We start from the raw sequence: 17860 nt of genomic DNA, 5'->3' as shown, positions 1-17860 counted from the left end.
ATGGAGCAGTTAGAACCAAAATCTTGAATTAATTACAGCATGTAAATGTTTCATGGATGCACAGAAGCACATTCCTTTAGAGGCAGACATTATAAGCCAGGTGATGTTGATGGGTAAAGAGAAATGCCTAGAGCTTGTGCTGGGAGGAACAAGTGTAAAGGGCTGGCCCACCCCTCGAATGTTCTATAGACCCGTGGCTGCAGGGGTTATCCCTGCCCACCCCTCATCTGGACCCTTACAATGTTCTTCTACAGTAGCTTCTCAATATCACTGCCAAAGGCTGTCTTCCCCATTGTTTTCAACTATCCTCACCTTTCCGAAAGCCTTACATTCATTTCCCATGGCCCTACGCATCAAGACTTCCATCTCTCCTTCAAGAAACTGGGCCCTACCATTCTACAGAGATTTACAACCAAAATATCCTACACTTCAAAGCCCCTCAAGGGCCTTTCAGTGGGTTTCCTCCCCTTGTCTCCTCCCTTTCTTTGCCTGTTCTGTGCTCCCGCTAGCTTTCCCACCCAAAAAAAGGGAGACAAAAAAAAGATGTGAAGCATCCATCAGACATGTTTAAGCCACACTAACCTTGAACCACCAGCTTATAGGCTAGTCCAGCCCTCTCCAAAGGTAAATCATTTCTGAATCCTCTCTGTCCTCTTTGCTTCCTTTGTCAGCTCCCTGAGAACTTCTGCAGCCCCATCACACACTTCCTAGTCCCCTGTTATATTCCCATCTCACTCCCACCCCACTGGCTTTCCCTATTCTTCAGCTGTTCAATGGGGACTAGTGGAGTGCCAGGGGGTGGTCTCCACATTCATAAGATAAACATGGCATATCTCCCACGGGGGACAATGTGTCTTCAACCAAAGACGGGTGGAATGAGGGGGAGGAATTCAGTAATTTATCTAAGTAATTTGAAACACTATTTCTGTATTAAAACAAACACGCATGTGTTATTGATTAGAATGCAAAAGCCACATTAATTTTTAAAATGAAAATGAGACTTCAAAGAAGTTTAACATCTGTGGAAGGTGGCTCCCGACACCGGTAGATCTCTCTGCTTATCCATTCTCACTTTCTTCTACCTGCCACGTGAGCAAAGACACTGGAAAACATCTGCCCAAATCCCAGGCTGCTCTCAATTTATTATCGATTTCTTCATTCATCACATTGAGCACCTACTATGTGCCAGACCTTGTGAATATAAATATGGCTTAAACACAGCCCCTACCTTCAAGCAGCTCATAATTTAGAGAGACCAACATAAATAAGTAGCTATGAGAGAATGTAGTAAATTTTATAATAAAAGTATGTCCAAAAAAGTTATAGTATCACACATAAGGTAGCAAGTCACCACTTTGGACAGAACCAAAGAAGCGTTCGAAGTCTGGCAATCTGGCTATATTCTTTAAATTGTGCATATTTTTCTACCTTATCTTCTACCATCAGCAAAGCGTGCCCTAGGCATTACATTCCTGTGTCTAGCTAATTTACTTTGCATAGTACGAAATGCATATGGACCCTAACGTATTATTTTGATGCTGGGAAATGGTATTGGTTAAACACATTATGTGTTGAACTGCATTTCTCCCAAAAAAGATATGTTATAATCCTAAACCCCAGTGCCTCAGAATATGACTTTATCTGGAAATAGGGTCTTCACAGAGGTAATCAAGTTAAAAATGAGGTCCTTAGAGTGACCCTAACCTAATATGACTGGTGTCCCTATAAAAGGGAGAATTGTGGACCCAGACACGCAAAGAGAAAAGATAACAGGAAGAGAAACTGGGAGAAGACGGTGATGGGACTGGAGTGATGTATCTACAAGGCAAGTAACACCAAGTATTGCAGGCAAACACTGGAAACTAGAAGAGGCGAGGAAGGATTCCCTCCTAGAGCTGTCAGACAGAGCACAGCCCTGCTGACACCTTGATCTCACACCTCCAGCCTCCAGAACTGTGAGACAGTAAGTTTCTGTGGTTTTAAGCTGCCCAGTTTTGGGTTCCTGCTACAGCAGCCCTAGGAAACTAACACACACATGTTCTCCATTTCAGAGTAAGTTTATAACCTCTTTTCTGAAAGTAAACCTCAGCTTTGTCTTCCTCGGCAACATTCTCTGCTTGAAGCTAGCCTCCAAGTAAATGTCTCTACGGCAGTGGTTCTCGAAGTGCCGTCTCTGGACCAGCAGCAAGGGCATCAGCCGGGAACCTGTTAAGAAAAGCAAACATGTCCTTCCCACCCCAGATCTACTAAAATCAGAAACAGTTTGAGCAAGCCATCTGGGTGAATCTGGTTTGAGAACCATTGCTCTACTGCATGTGCCAGCCAGTTTCACTTTGCCCCTGAATCCTATTCTGTTCCAGGTGTTAAGGATTATGAGATATTAGTTCTCGTCTTCTGAAATATCGTAAGAATAAAAAATGACTACAGCTCTCATATGATTTTCTCCCAACTGAACCCGCAAAGACCCAACAGAGTTTCTTTGGAAGGCCTTTAATTCTGCGATAGACAAAACTGGCAAATGAATGATGTGTAGAGATTTTTGTGATTTTTCCCACACTTGGAACTGGCCTCCCAGGTGCCCTTGTACCCAGCATCCTCACCTACAGCACAGGTATCCAAATTCACCAGACCTTCCCATCCAACCCTCTCTTTTCCCATGATATCCATGATCTAAAATCCCCTTCTCTCTCTCCCTCTATAAAGTGTCCATTCACTCGGAAAACTGCTCTCAATGATGTGGAGGAAACTATTGATTAATTTATTATTAAAATATGAATGACTAACAGCCTTTCCTCTTTGATTAGCCCAGGTTGCCTGATTTTATTTTAAAGGTGATGTTTCAGCCAAAAGAACTCTACTTGGGCAGAGCTCTATTTGAAAAAGTGCAATGTAGAAACAAAATAAAAATCTGCTTGTTGTATTTATTTTTAAGGGTGGGTTTGAGGAGTGGATGGCCAGTGCCCTTTAAATTACAACAAGTTCATGAACAAACTCGGCTCACATGAGGCCAGTCCTGTTTGGCAGCTCCTACCCATTCCTGGTCACCAGCCTGCCAGCTTGTTGACCTTGAAGAAATGGCACCAGGCCTATCCTTCTACTTTTGCTACATTCCATATTGGGTTTTGGTTTTTTGGGGGGTTTTTTGTTTTGTTTTTTTTGATATTTCAATTTCTTTTTTTTTATTTTTATTTTTTTGGCTGCGTTGGGTCTTCGTTGCTGCGTGTGGGCTTTCTCTAATTGTGGCGAGCAGGGGCTACTCTTCATTGCAGTACACGGGCTTCTCACCGGGGTGGCTTCTCTTGTTGCGGTGCATGGGCTCTAGGTGCGCGGGCTTCAGTTGTTGTGGCACGCGGGCTCAGTAGTTGCAGCTCGCAGGCTTTAGAGTGCAGGCTCAGTAGTTGTGGCGCAGGGGCTTAGTTGCTCCGTGGCACGTGGGATCTTCCCGGCCCAGGGCTCGAACCCGTGTCCCCTGCACCGGCAGGTGGATTCTTAACCACTGTGCCACCAGGGAAGCCCTGATATTTCATTTTCTTAACAGGAAATTTTAGCTGCTGGTTTGAATCTAATTGAAGCATTTTGTATGCACACCCTAAGACCCTGAGGCTAGGGTGTATTTTTTAATAAATCAAACAAATAAATTCCAAGATTTATACTAACTGAAATGTCCTCATGCCTTTAATGGTGGCCCCTGAAATGGAAATACTAAGAAAGGCAGGAATAATGTCTCTTTAGTGGCAAACAGACCTAATGAAGTGGGGGCGGGAAGTGGCCCAAGTTTAAAAGGAGAATGAAATTCATGGCATAAATTGTCCTGGAAATTGGCTCCCAGTTCTCAGCTTGCAGAGATCACTCTGAACCTAAGGCAATGGATGGGGGAAAGGGAAATTAATGCATAATGAACATTGCGCCAGGTGTTTTACTTCTATTATGGGACAGTTGGTTTAAGAGACTTCAACCAATCGATACAGTCCCCTGAAGAGCAGCCCCAGTTCTTGGTCAAACTTTAGGACTGATTTAGGTTTGCCTATATAAGGGATCAGCCAAGGTTAAATCATGACTAGATTCGCTCCCAAACTAGCTCCTTATTCTCAAACCTGAATGGAAAGCAAACCAGCCAACAGAGGGAGGGAATCCAGGCCATTGTATCAGTTAGACTATTGTTTTAAATCATAAGAGCCCAAGTTTGTGGGCTCCTATAGTTAGAATGTCAGTGGGCAGATAGGTTTCAGGGTCTGTTTGATTGAGCAAAAAGAGGGAGGAGATTTTTCCCCAGAACGCCCCAGAAAAACTTTTTTTTTCTTTATTCATTCAATATTTATTGAGCACCTACCACGTGGCAGGCAGTTGGGGTTCATCAGAAAACAAAACAAAACTTTCTGCCCTCAGAAAGCTTAGGTTCTAGCAGAAGCTTACATTTTAGTGTCCCTTGATCTCATTGGAACTGTTCCATGAGCTCTTAGGTTCTAGGAACCTCCCTCATTTCTTCACTTCTGTCCCCCAGCCTCAGGTATGGTAGCTGCTTCTGATAGCTCCTGGCCTCTGGTTAGCTGAGTGCCCCCCTTTTGCTCTTTCGACCTTGGAACATCTGTGTAACCAATCCCCCATATTAAACCCCCCTCTGTTTGAAGTAACAAGTATGCATCTCCTTTCTTGATGGGACCCTGACTGATAGAGAATGAAAACCTACACAAAGACTTGGTTACCACTGGAAAAATTGTGAAGGTGAGAGCAAATTCTATGTAGGCACCCCGTTGCTGTCTGTTATCACATTATTTTTCACCAACTGGAAGACTTCTGAGCAAAAAGCCATGAGTCAACACATTGAAGAGGAATTTCTGATTTCTGTAAAGGCGGCACATGTCTGGGCATAACTGGTGAATTGACCTCCAGGCGTCGATCTGCACGAATTGATTTGAGTTCAACGGAAGGAAACATTCTAGAAAACAGTTTCTGAGTAGGTACCTAGAGGCAGAGAAGGTACCAGAAGAGGGAAAGAATTGTAGGAAGACAGCATGATGATGCTTTCTCTGTCCAGACGCACAGTCTAGTTCAGTGCCCCATGGAGAGACAGGGTGCACGCCACCACCGGGGTCAAACAGAGCTACTCGAAGCTCAGGTGAACAGTTGACTGGAACATTCTCTGACTCTGTATAGAACTCAGTGAGCTCTGGCTCTTTCTCTCTTGGGTCACCCTCTAACCAGGCTTACCTCCCCATCATTCCACCAAAACCGCTCTTGTGAAGGTCACAAGTGACCTCTGTGTTGCCAAATGTCAGTTCTCATCCTACTTCAATATCCACATCACCAATCTTTTGTGTTCATTTCCAAAAGCTTTCATTTTACAGACATTCAGCTGCTCTGAATGAACGCCAGCCAGCTAAAGGAAAACGAATCCATCTAATAACTCGACTAATAAGAATGATGACGACAATAATAACTCACATTGTTGAGCATTTACCATGGGCCAGACACTAGTCCAAGCACCTTCTGTGGATTTAATCCTCAGTGCCATCCTGTGAGATGAGTACTGTAATCTTCATTTTTACAGATGAGGACCCTCAGGCACAGAAAGCTTGAGTATTTGCCTAAGGTGGCACCGTCCGCGAGCAGACTCAGTGGTAGAGTCAGGCAGTCTTTGTGTTTCCATGAGTTGACCTCCAGCAGATCAAATTCTACATCAGAATTTGTAAAGTGTCACCCAGATTTGGTCATATCTATATCAGAAAGCTAGAGAACTGAGCTTAAGGAGGTCAGGTTCTTGGAAAGGTCTCCGCGCTACTTTGCTTCCCCATGTTACCAGCATAGCTCGGGCCACGGTGTCCTCCCTCACCTGCAGACCGGGGGACAGGGGGCAGAGCACCAGACACAGGAGCCAGGAGGGGCATGCAGTCCAGCAGGGAGGAAGGAGGTCTGTGGATGGCCATCAACGTTCAAGACGCCCAGGGTTCCCAGAGCGGGGCTGAAGGAAGCCTCAGCAGTGACTGATGCTCTGATCAAAGGCCAGGGGAGAAATCGCTGGAGGGTCACAGGGACCCAGACATGAGGTTGGGGTTCAGTGGTAGAGATCTTATCCCTGAAGAAGGAACTGGGAAAACAAAACAAGACAGTAGCACTAAAAAAGATTTTTCAGCAGGTTACAAAAATTGAGACTCAGGAGCAGTGAACAAAACACAAAACTATGGGCTCCTGGGGGCGGGGGGAGGATAAATTAGAAATTTGGGATTAACAGGTACACACTACTATATATAAATAGATAACCAACAAGGACAGTAGCACAGTATCAGTATCTTGTAGCACAGTATAAGTATCTTGTAATAACCTATAATGGAAAAGAAACTGAAAAAGAATATATATATGTATATAACTGAATCACTTTGCTGTACACCTGAAACATTGTAAATCAATTATACTTCAATAAAAAATGTTTTTTAATTTAAAAAAAGCTGCATGAGAAATGTTAGGTTTTTTTCCTTTTTAAGCTTGATTTGATTTGAATATTTGTGGTAAGTACATTATGAAAATCAACACATATTTTCCAAATAAGGAAATGTATTTTTAATTAAAAAAAAACAACATAGGCCCCTGAAAGGCAGGAAACCCCTTTGTCCTGCGCCATCATGACCCACACACCCCAAACTGTTCAGTGGGTTCCGGTTATCTAATCTCAAGCCAAAGATCTGACATTTACGGTATGTTCAAGTTCATAGTCAGTGGACATGGAGCATATACACAGGTTCCCTCATACTGAATCATACTGAGTGTTGGGCTACAATTTCCTGACCCTCTCCAGCCTAAGGATATATGAGTACTAATGAGTAACAACTCATATAGTACTAATATGAGTACTGTGTGAGTACTAAAGACCAGGTTGAGGCTAGGTCTGCCGTTTGGGGGTTTAGCAGACAAGAATGAAGGAATGTGAATGACAGAAAGTAGATAGGGTGAACAATTCTCCTTTCTCCTTTATCATGAATATTCCTCGTATTTCTAAATTTCCATGTAATTGTTCATTCAAGTCATACTACTAAGAGAAAGCTAAATGTATTACCAAGTGCTCCCCAAGTCTGATAAAAACTGATGGGATAATCTGATAATTTTTGAATAACCTTAGCAATGGAATCAATTAAGATCAGAAGCAGATTATTTCCAAAAATCCATTTTTTCCCCTGTAAACACCTTTTATTTATTGATTTCAACTGGTTAAAATGTTACTTAGACATTTTTGACTCGTTGGAATTCTCTATATAAATGACTAAATACTAAAACCAAATGGCATCAGTGCTCAAAACCAAATCAAGCAAATGAAAAGGGGCTCATTCCCATGAGTACAGAGGTAACCTTTGTTTTTATTAACATATTGATCTGTTATCCAAAAATGCAGAATTGTGCAAAACTATGAATTCGTTACAACACAACTTTCCAGGGCTCCTAAAATATATTTTGTTTCCTTATGACAATGGTGTATCTCCCTTTCTTATAGTTTTGTCATCCCATGAACCATAAAGTCTCTGTCTCAATTATCAGAACTTTAATTCCATAAAGCCCCTGCAACATCAGAAACCTCATGTCACTCAAAAGACGGCATTTAGAGTAAACTGTTCTTGCTCATATTCCATTTTAACATTTCTCTCTTACCAAGAAAACTTCTATCATAAAGAATGACAAAAGAAAGGAATAGATCAAAAAGGTGGAGTAAAAATCCTGCAGTCCTAAATTTGAATTGGAACTAACAGTATAAATTCAGTATAAACAAAAAGACTAGGGGCTTCGCTGGTGGCGCAGTGGTTGAGAATCTGCCTGCTAATGCAGGGGACACGGGTTCGAGCCCTGGTCTGGGAAGATCCCACATGCCGCGGAGCAACTCGGCCCGTGAGCCATAATTACTGAGCCTGCGCGTCTGGAGCCTGTGCTCCGCAGCAAGAGAGGCCGCGACAGTGAGAGACCCTCGCACGGCGATGAAGAGTGGCCCCCGCTTGCCGCAACTGGAGAAAGCCCTCGCACAGAAACGAAGACCCAACACAGCCAAAAATAAATTAATTAATTAATTTTAAAAAAAGACTATAAAGAAAATTATGAGACGATTAGAAATACAAACGCTGACTGGATAGTTGACAATATTAAGGAATTAATGCTAAACTTCTTGGTGTGATATGATGTTCCGGTCACGTTTTTTAAAATAGCCTTTATCTTTCAGAAAACTATACAAAATATTTTCTCATAAAATGATATGATGTCTGAGATTTTCTTAAAAACACTGCACAAGTGGAGGAAGCAGGTGTTGAATTTGGACGATGCGTATATGAGATGTTAATGGTACTAATCGGTCTAGCTTTGTCTATGTTTGAAGTATTCAGTGTAAATTACTGGAGGGTCAGACCTAACTTGCCTTGTAACTCAACAATGTTTTTCTTGAGAAAATGCTCTTTGCATTTCTTTGCAAATTAAGATACTAAATTCTGTTGCTTTTAAGTGAGTTATCATCTGTGATAACCCTGTGATCAGGGTTTCCTGTCACAGATTTATATCCACCTCTTCCACTCATGGGGAGAAGAATCCAACTGAATCCGAATAAAGAGGGCCAAATTAGAGAGCAATCCAAAAGGAAGTCAGTTAAACATGTTGTTTTGGGGATAGAGCAGTAGTAAAACACAGGATTATTTTTTTTACTTTCTAAGGAACGTACTGTTTATTACCGGTCTTCAATATGGGAAAAAACCTTGACCACCATATAGCCTAAGAGAGCCCTAAATCTTCTTTGCATCTGGGAAAATGTTAGTTCTACAAATTCTATGGGTCAAAAGGCTAAGGAACATTACCATGCCTTTTGCTGCACTTCCAGAACTTTCCTCCCAATTCCCCTGAGGTACCAACAGTTAGCATTCATTAAGAAAAATAAATGCCAGAGGCAAGTTTCAGAGGACTAACCTCGGTCACTCTGGAAGGAAATAATAATAATGATAGAAATCATTTCCAGTTTATATATATATATAAGGAAACCAGTGCTGGAGAAGATTAAGTAATTTTTCCAAAAAATCCAATAACTAGTGAGAAACAGAGTCAGGATTTGAACCCGGGTCTCATTCGGGCTACTCCAGGCCTGTTCCCAGCTGCTGAATGTCACCAGGAAGAGCTCACATTCCTGTTTCCTCTTTAAATTCATGACCACAAATCCTCAGTGGGTGCTCAACTCTTCTGGGAAATCCTGCTATACTCCTTTATTTAGTTCACTCTCCCATGTTCCAAAAAGATGACTTCACTCCTTTTCCTTGCTGCTCTAATGTCCAGCAACCCCTTCCCATCCCTTCTCTCATAACAGGTGACTTTGCCTCATGATTCTTTGGGAAAATAAAAGCCATCAGAAAGACATTCCATTGTCTCCCCCAAACAAATATGGCAGCCTGCCCACATCTGTGCCATTGATCCCTGCCCTCTCTCCTGTTACCAAGGGAAACTCCTATTGTGCGTGAACAAACCCTCCTTCACTGTCTCCACTTCTGGAGGAGATTGTCCTTAATAATCACTTCCCCCTGCATCTCAAAGACTCTCTGCTAAAGCAGCCCATCAGCGCAGAAACATGCTCTATTATCCATCATCTATAGCAAACAAATTAACAACACTGCTCTTTCCCACACATCCCCCTTCAGCTACTGCCCCATTTCTCCACTCTCCTTCATAACAAAATGAATGGAAAGCATTGCCTCTCCTCCTTTTCTCTCCTCCACCCACTACAATGAAGCTTCCACTCCTACCAGGAGAATTGCTATTGTCAGAGGCGCCAATGACCTGAAGTTAGCGTGTGAGTCTCTTAACCAACATACTCACACCCTCAATAACTCTCGGCACAGCTGGCCGTGTCCTCTTTCTTGAAACACTCTTCTCTTAACCTCCATGATTCCAAACCCTTCTGTACCCAGGCAGGGATGAGGTAGGCATATTCAAGGAGCAGACAGAAAACCAGTGTGGCTGGAGCGTACTGAGTTACGGCAGAGGAGGATGATATGAGGTTGGAATGCCAAGGGGACACGGCACCATGTAAGATTTTTTAGAGGGGAAGGAGTTTGGGAGATTTTTAGGGGATTTTAAACAGGTGATCAACATGCTCGTAACTTAAGTTTTTACAGGTCACTCCGGCTGTCGGTGGAAAGTGGACTGCGTAGGCGTGAGAGTAGGCTTTGGTACAACAATTAGAAGTCTCCTCATAAATTCCAAATAAGTGTTTGTTGGCTCTAATTAAATTGGGAAGAAGAAAGGAAGTCTCCAATAGGCAGACACGTCTGGAGGACAGAAACAGAACCAAAGAACAAAACTCCAGGGAACAGATAAAGAGCGCTTACAATTAGTGAGGAGACGATTTGGCCCGTGGGATTTGGCCCAGTTCCCAGCAAACGCAAGAAATTATCAAATCAGGCCCCCCATCCAGACGTGCCCGTTGAGCACACCCATGGCTCCTCCAAGTGGTGAATCCGCAGCCTTCTTCGGCATCTCCCATTCCTGTCGGGCCATGGATGTTCTGCACTGGGGAGAATCTGACTCATTCTCTTCCACTCCGTATGTCATGTCATGTTACTTTTCAGGTCCTGACAGAACACTCTAGACGCGTGATGCACTATGCTTGACACCAGTTACCTAGTGCCGTGGTTCATTAAAGGGAGCAGGAAGGGCACGAGCGAGGGGTAACTCACTTTGTACTACCCCTACTCTCTCCACGACTTCATTAGTCTCTTGATCTCTTTGTGGTTGTCATTAGAGGCTCAGAGTTTTATGTGCTGGTCAATTTCCAAATGACAGCTTTTAGTGTCAAAGTGATCAAGGAGAGCTGCTTTCCCCTCCCTGCAGAGACAGCAGCAGACAATCACAGGAAATTGATCATGTTGGATAAACTCACCTGATCCTAAAAATGATATTGGCTTCATGCTCCAGGGCAGGACAAAAACAACTGAAAAATAATTGCCAGTATACCCCAGAGGGAAATTCTTTCCCTTCCCCAAATTTGACAATCAATCTAACCCGGTGCACGTGACTAAAAATCATTGCTATAAAGAACGTAATTCCATTTACACACCAAAACACCGTGGCAATTTGGTTTGAATTGGGGGTCATTCTGCCTGGGTTTTTTATTTTTTTCTTATGAAAGACTATATTTATAAGAGCAGCAGGACGTACAATACAAAAACGACAACCATATCTAGAACAAATAAACATGTCCTGCCGGTTATATTATCAACAGATTATCTAACCAAATATCAATCCTGGTTAGATTAACTAATCTCTAGCCATCTTTTGATTATTCCTTCTCAATTTTTAAAACATTTTTTAAACTGTGGCACGCTGTAATGTTCTTTTCAACCTAGTCTCTGAGTTAAATGTGCTAGCTATCTTCAGAAAACACACGACATTTTGTATTAATTTAGTCTTTCTCGTATGGGAAGTCTCTAGAATGGGTTTATTCATCTCTCTAGAAGCGAGGGGTCCAGCCTGACCAGTATGATTCAGAGAGGCTTTCAGTCACCAGAAAAAATAGTTTGCATTCCTTTACATTTAATTTTCAAATGCAACCTGGGCTTTTAATCTTTGCATCCTTTGAATTTTTAGGGAAGTGCTGGGGAAGGCTCTCTGGGTAAAGTCGCTCTCTGAATTAGTAAAAGAGCCTGCAGGGTTAGGTTGTGGCTCTGTGGAGTGTGCTGTCCTTTGAAGATCTTGAACTAATTAGGACATGTCTGCTCACCACTTACAGTACCTGACTTTCCATGGCAAAATGACCTGGCACTCATTTGCATGTTATTTTGAATATGCTCAATTTGTAGTTTTCTCTCTGTAGGCTCTGCTCTCTCCCCAAGCCCTTCAAAGACTAGAGACCCTCAGTCACCATGCTTTCTTCTATGGAGCCACGGCCGGCCGTTCCAATTCACCTTTATGCGTCTTACCTGGGTATTTCCAACTAGGAAAATGACACACGGTATGTGGGATCTTAGTTCCCCGATCAGGGATGGAACCCAAGCCCCCTGCAGGGGAAGCACGGAGTCTTACCCAGTGCACCGCCAGGGAATTCCCTTGAAAAAAAAAGCCATGTTCAGAGTCCTAGCAAACGAACCCGGATCAAATGTCAGAACTATGTTTCCTAGACTCTGTGTTATTTTAATAGTTGGAAGGAGATTCAGAAGCCAATAAACATACAAGAAACTCTAAAATTGCTCAATAAGAAGATTAATTGATAAAGGACAGGGAGACACCAGAAGACAAATGACAAGCTTGCTCCACGTCATTCAAGGACAGCAACTGGCTGTGAGCCCTTGTGTCAACAGTATTTCCCATCCACTAAATGTGTTCTATTTATTTATCTACATATCTATCTACTTATCTAGTTATTTACAAGATGGGTATCTCCGTTTTTCTTCACATCTTTTCCTGAATGTATAACAAAGGCCATAAAACTTAGAAAATAAGAACTACAATTGAAACTTGTGTGATGTAAGTGGTTTATTGATTTGTATTAGAGGGCTTTGTGGTCAAGTATTTTGGACAAATCTGAGGTTAAATCTACCTGTCTACAGGATGATCTAAGATCTCAGGATGAATGAAGTTATGTCAACTAGTTGGATAGCATGGCTCAGGTAGAATCCCAGCTCCACTACTGATTTATCACTGTGTTTACTTTGGATGGGCTTCCTAATCCCCCAGCATCTCAATTTCATTAACTTTCACTGGGCCAATAACAACACTCATAGTTTATTGTGAGGATTTAATGAATAATATATGTAAAGCAACTAATACAGTTCCTGGAACATTTTAGGTGATCAATAATACTAGTTCTTCTGCCTTTTACCTCCAGTTAGATCTCTAGAGATAACACATCAGTCTATAAAGCTCTTAGAAGTTCATCCTTACATTTTAATACGATCTGTAATAAACTTGAACATAACTATGAAGTGTTTACCTTTATTCTAGATCCCAGTTTATACCTTCCCCTTGCCTATTTGAGGACTAAAGCAGAAATGTCCATGCCATCCGGGACAGTAGCCACACGTGGCTATAGAGCACTTGAAAAGTGGCTTGTACAATTCGAGACGTGCCGTAAGTATAAAATACATACCAGATTTCGGAGACTTGATGCCCCCCAAATGTACAATATCCCTTTAATAAATTTTATATTTATTACATTTTTAAATGATAATATTTTTATGTGTTGAGTTAAATAAAATAGATCATTAAAATAGACCTGAGGGATTTTTTCCCCTTTTTAATGTGGCCACAGGAAAATTTTAAATTTTATATGTGGTCCACATTATATTTCTATTAGACAGTGTTCATCTACAGGATAAAGACCCAGAGATAACCCAGAGGATCACAAAAAGTGAGTTGTTTGCCAAGTTCACCAACATGTTCAGGGCCAGCCTCAGAGAATTCAGGGTCCATATACTTATTTACCTCAGACCCCTATGGCACCCACGCATGACAAAAAGTGCTCTGCGTCTGGCACAGCTGACCCTTCCCCTTCCTTTCCTGCTTTTTCTGCTGATGACAGGTAAACGACCACTCCAGAAGAAGGGCTAAGCAGTGCTGTCTCTCAGTCTGGATGAGCCACATTGGCAGTGACCAATGGCCACAGACCATTAATGACTACTGTATTGCATAGCTCAGCTGCAAAGTATAATTCCTATACTATATTACATTATGTTATATATTATACTATACTATATATATACTCTATTTCCTTATGTATGATAATTGGAGTGAATTGTCAAAACAACAGAAATATAGTCTCCCCAAGAGGACTAATCTCAAGCTAGTCCCTTAATCCTAATCAAACTCTACATTTTCAGAGGTTACAATAAAAACCTTTATTTAAACAGTGGCCTCTATTCAATAGCGTTGGGTTGGGCTGGCAATGAGAAGTGTTTGTCCCATAGTAGGTTTTCAAAGCAGAAGGATACACAGTCTAAGAGCAAGCAACTTAATCTTCCACTCGCTCCTAGTTGCCAGATGCATTTTAACCCGTGAAGAATTCAGAGGCATACACCTTGATTAATTGCGAATTGGGTATGAGACAAAATAACACGGAAAAGATTAGCCACATGAGGAGTCTTGAATCAAAGGGTCTTTTTAAAGATTTAGCTGCTACTCCTGCCTTGCACTAAATGACAAAAGCCTTGTAAAAATCACAGAACACCATGCAGTGTGCTTCGCAGTTTTCTGAGGCCCCATTGGTAGAGTAGTTCTGAGTCTAAAATGGCATGTAGTCTATATGACCCCGGCAGTTTACTTTGCACTGAAGATTGTATTGGTATATATAATTTCAAAGTAACACCTTCAAAACGCTGGAAAAATACAAGTTAACTCCATACAGAATTCTGGTAAGAAATCTTGCAAAGGCACTAATTACTTACTACCCTGGGGCAAACGCACTGTGAGATTTTTTCCCCCAAAGAGAGAAAATTCAAGGAGAGGAACAACAAGGAAGCTATTGTGAACTACTGCTGGGTTCGGCTCTGAGGACTAACTTTATGGCTCCCCATTTTTTTAATTTGACCAAATATCTTAAATTGATTTATCCACTTCATGAAATGTATTCACTTTAGAAAGGCAAATCTGTAATTTTTTTTCAAGAGCAGATGTCACTTAGTTGAGTTATTGGACCACACAGGAAGCACAACGGGAAGAGCAGTGGGATTAGGGGGACTGTCGTCTTCACCATCTCTCAACCCTCCCCAGGTAACCACGGACTAATCACTTAACCCTCTGGGTCTCTGTTTCCCATCAGTAAATTGAAAGTAATGACTCCGACTCTTCTCTACTGCACAAAGACATTTAGATGGCTACAGAAATAAGAGTTTGACTCATTCCTCTGCCTTAGCCACAGAAGGAATGTAGACTTGACTACCCACCCCATCCCCTAGTCCCCCTCCCGCTCCTGCCAACCTATCTAGCTCCAGGAAAGAGGCAGAGACTGTACAGCAAGACTCAACGGGAAAAAGTAGTGAACTGAAATCAATTAATCCTTAATGGTTTCAAGAAAATTCAAAATTCTTAGCTAACTTGATGTCACTTCATAAGTCACTAAATGCCCAGTGCCTCTTCTGTCTCCAGCACGATAGTGGCCTCTGGAGCCAATGCAAGAGACCCTCCAGACGTGGTCATCACACCTTGTTCATTATCTTGTCATGGAGAAGATACTCATTCATGAAGCCAGCAGAGCAGGTAAGGGCAACTTTTGGAAAATGAGGTAGCAAGTTGTCTGCCCCTGCCCTGCTGGGATGCCAAGGAAGGAGAAAGTAATCACCATGCCTGACCTCACATCTGGTAGACAGAGATGGAGAATGTTCTGTATAGGCCAGCTCTTGAAATTTGTTGTGTGCTGATAGAGAAGCACGATACCGTGGTGCATTCACACCCTGAATAGGAAGAATATATTATTTCAAAATATAAAAAGTATACAATTAAATTCATGAAATTTTTAATATAAAATAGCAGATTTCAACAGCATGTTCATAGCTTGCAGCTTCAATTTATCCTGCTCAAGGGGACATGTTAACTTCCTTTTGCCCTTGAGAGTTCTTTGGCGTACATTTCTGAGAACTTAATTTCCTGCATTTTTCTGAAACTGCAAGTGATACTTGTCACCCGAGTGTTTCAACAGAGGATCCTTGTGGAGGCACAGGGAGAACATGTTAACCTTCATTCTTCTGAGAAACAAATGCAGATAAATCAAACCAAAGAATATGACCAGCCTCTGTGAAGTCCTCCGAAGCATCCGGCTGGGCTATGGGGTGTTTATGGAGACAAGTAGCACACATCCATGGGGAATTCAGCGTGCAATAAACATACTCAATTCATCTTTTTTATTTTCAATCTACTTGTCAATAGAGCTGAGTTCAAAAAGTCCTGGAGTTCTGGTAGGCAAATGGGTTACACTGGAGATTCTGTTTGGAAGCAAAGAGATGGAAGATAAAGGATTTGCCTCTGAACTTGTTATTTTTCCAACCTTTGGTAAGAGGAAATAACACACAAGACAGGACTTCTGCTTATAAATGAAATAACAGAAACTGAATTTATCCTCCCACTTTTAACAACAACAGCAACAACAAAAAAAAAACAGGACAAAACTTATGACTGGTTTTCAGACATTAAGCAATAGGCAGGGCGAGACTGTGAACCCTGAGAGAATGGCGACTGACTACAACTGATGAAGGCAGTTTTCAGGCTGCAGAGGCCAGCAGTCCTGCTAGGTTGAAAAGACAGAGATCAGAGTTCAGAGAAGCCAAGACAGCTATAACTTGAGGGACAGAGAACCAGGGGTAAGGGAACCACAGAGTGAGAGAGCTCCAGGTATTTGTAGGAGGGTCTCCTTGACACTTTGGTTCAGTACTGATCTTCACATGCAAGAGAAGAAATTATCAGAGTTGAGAAAAAGAATCACCAGCAATGAATACACTGAACAATTTCTGAAGCTCACGCAGGGCTGAGAATAGTCTGTGTCCCCCACCCCCGATGAAGTGGAAAGATATTGTAATATGGGGCACGAGGTAGAATCCATGAAAGGGTACTACCTTAGTAAGGGATTAAATCAGACCTACACTAAAAGCTGCTCTGGACCAGCCATAACAAAGTTTATAAACAAATCAAAAAGACAAACTGATTTCAAGTTGCTTAGCAGTGAACCAGAACAAAATACAACAATATTTTTAAAAATACAACAAAATCCAACAAGCAATAATATAAAATTCATAATGTAATGTATCCAATAAAAAAATTACAAGTCATGAAAAGAAGTAAGGAAATATGTTCTATAACAAGAGAAAAATAGAAACAAGCCAAGAAATAACAGAGATGATGGGGTTAGCCAATAAGGATGTTAAAACCAATAAAATATAATAATAAAATGAAAAAGTATAGCTAATAAGTAAAAAGTAAAGATAAAATGTAATAATAAAAATTTAATCTAAAAGTAGGCAGCGAAAGAAGATAAAAGGAAAAAAGAACAGATGAGATAAATAGAAAACAAATAGCAAGATGGAAGTTTTAGACTCAATCAAATAATTACATTAAATATAAATGATCTAAACACTTAAATACAGATTCTCAGATTAAATAAAAAAGCAAGATCCAATTATATGCTATCTACAAGAAACCTACTTTAAATATAAAGATACAGGTAAGTTAAAAATTTTAAAGGATGAAAAGTTATATACATTAAAAATACTAATCAAGTATTTGATAATCAATACTATGAAAAAAGTTGTAATGACTATATCAGACAAAGTAGATTTTAGAACAAAGAATATTATTTGGGATAAAGAGAGAAATTTCATGATAAAGCAGTCAACTCATCAAGAGGACGTAACAATCCTAAATGTATGTACCTAGTAACAGAATTTCAAAATATATGAAGCAAAATTGATAAAATTCAAAAGAAAAATAAACAAATCCACAATTAAAGTTGGAGAGTTCAACTCTCTTCTCACAGTAATTGATCCAACAAGGAGACGGAAAATTGGTACAGATAGAGAAGATTTAAACAATCTTATCAATGAACCTGACCTAATTGACATTTATAGAACACTCCACTCAACAGCACCTGGAACAGTCACCAAGATAGGATACATTATGGGCCATAAAAAACGGTCTGTGTATGTGTGTGTGTGTGTATACATATACAATTTTATATAATATAAAATTGAAAGCAGAAATACTGTAAAAATAAAAGTTGATTTTTTGGAAAGATGAACAAAATTGATAAACCTCTTGCCTAACTGATGACAAATAAAGGAGAGGAGACACAAATCACTGTCAGGAATGGAAGATAGGATATCAGTATAGATCCCATAGCTGTTAAAAAGATAACAAAGGAATATTTTGAGTTGGA

Source organism: Eschrichtius robustus, chromosome 14, assembly GCF_028021215.1.
Source record: "Eschrichtius robustus isolate mEscRob2 chromosome 14, mEscRob2.pri, whole genome shotgun sequence".
Lineage (NCBI taxonomy): Eukaryota > Metazoa > Chordata > Mammalia > Artiodactyla > Eschrichtiidae > Eschrichtius > Eschrichtius robustus.
Note: the sequence above shows the minus strand (reverse complement) of the source record.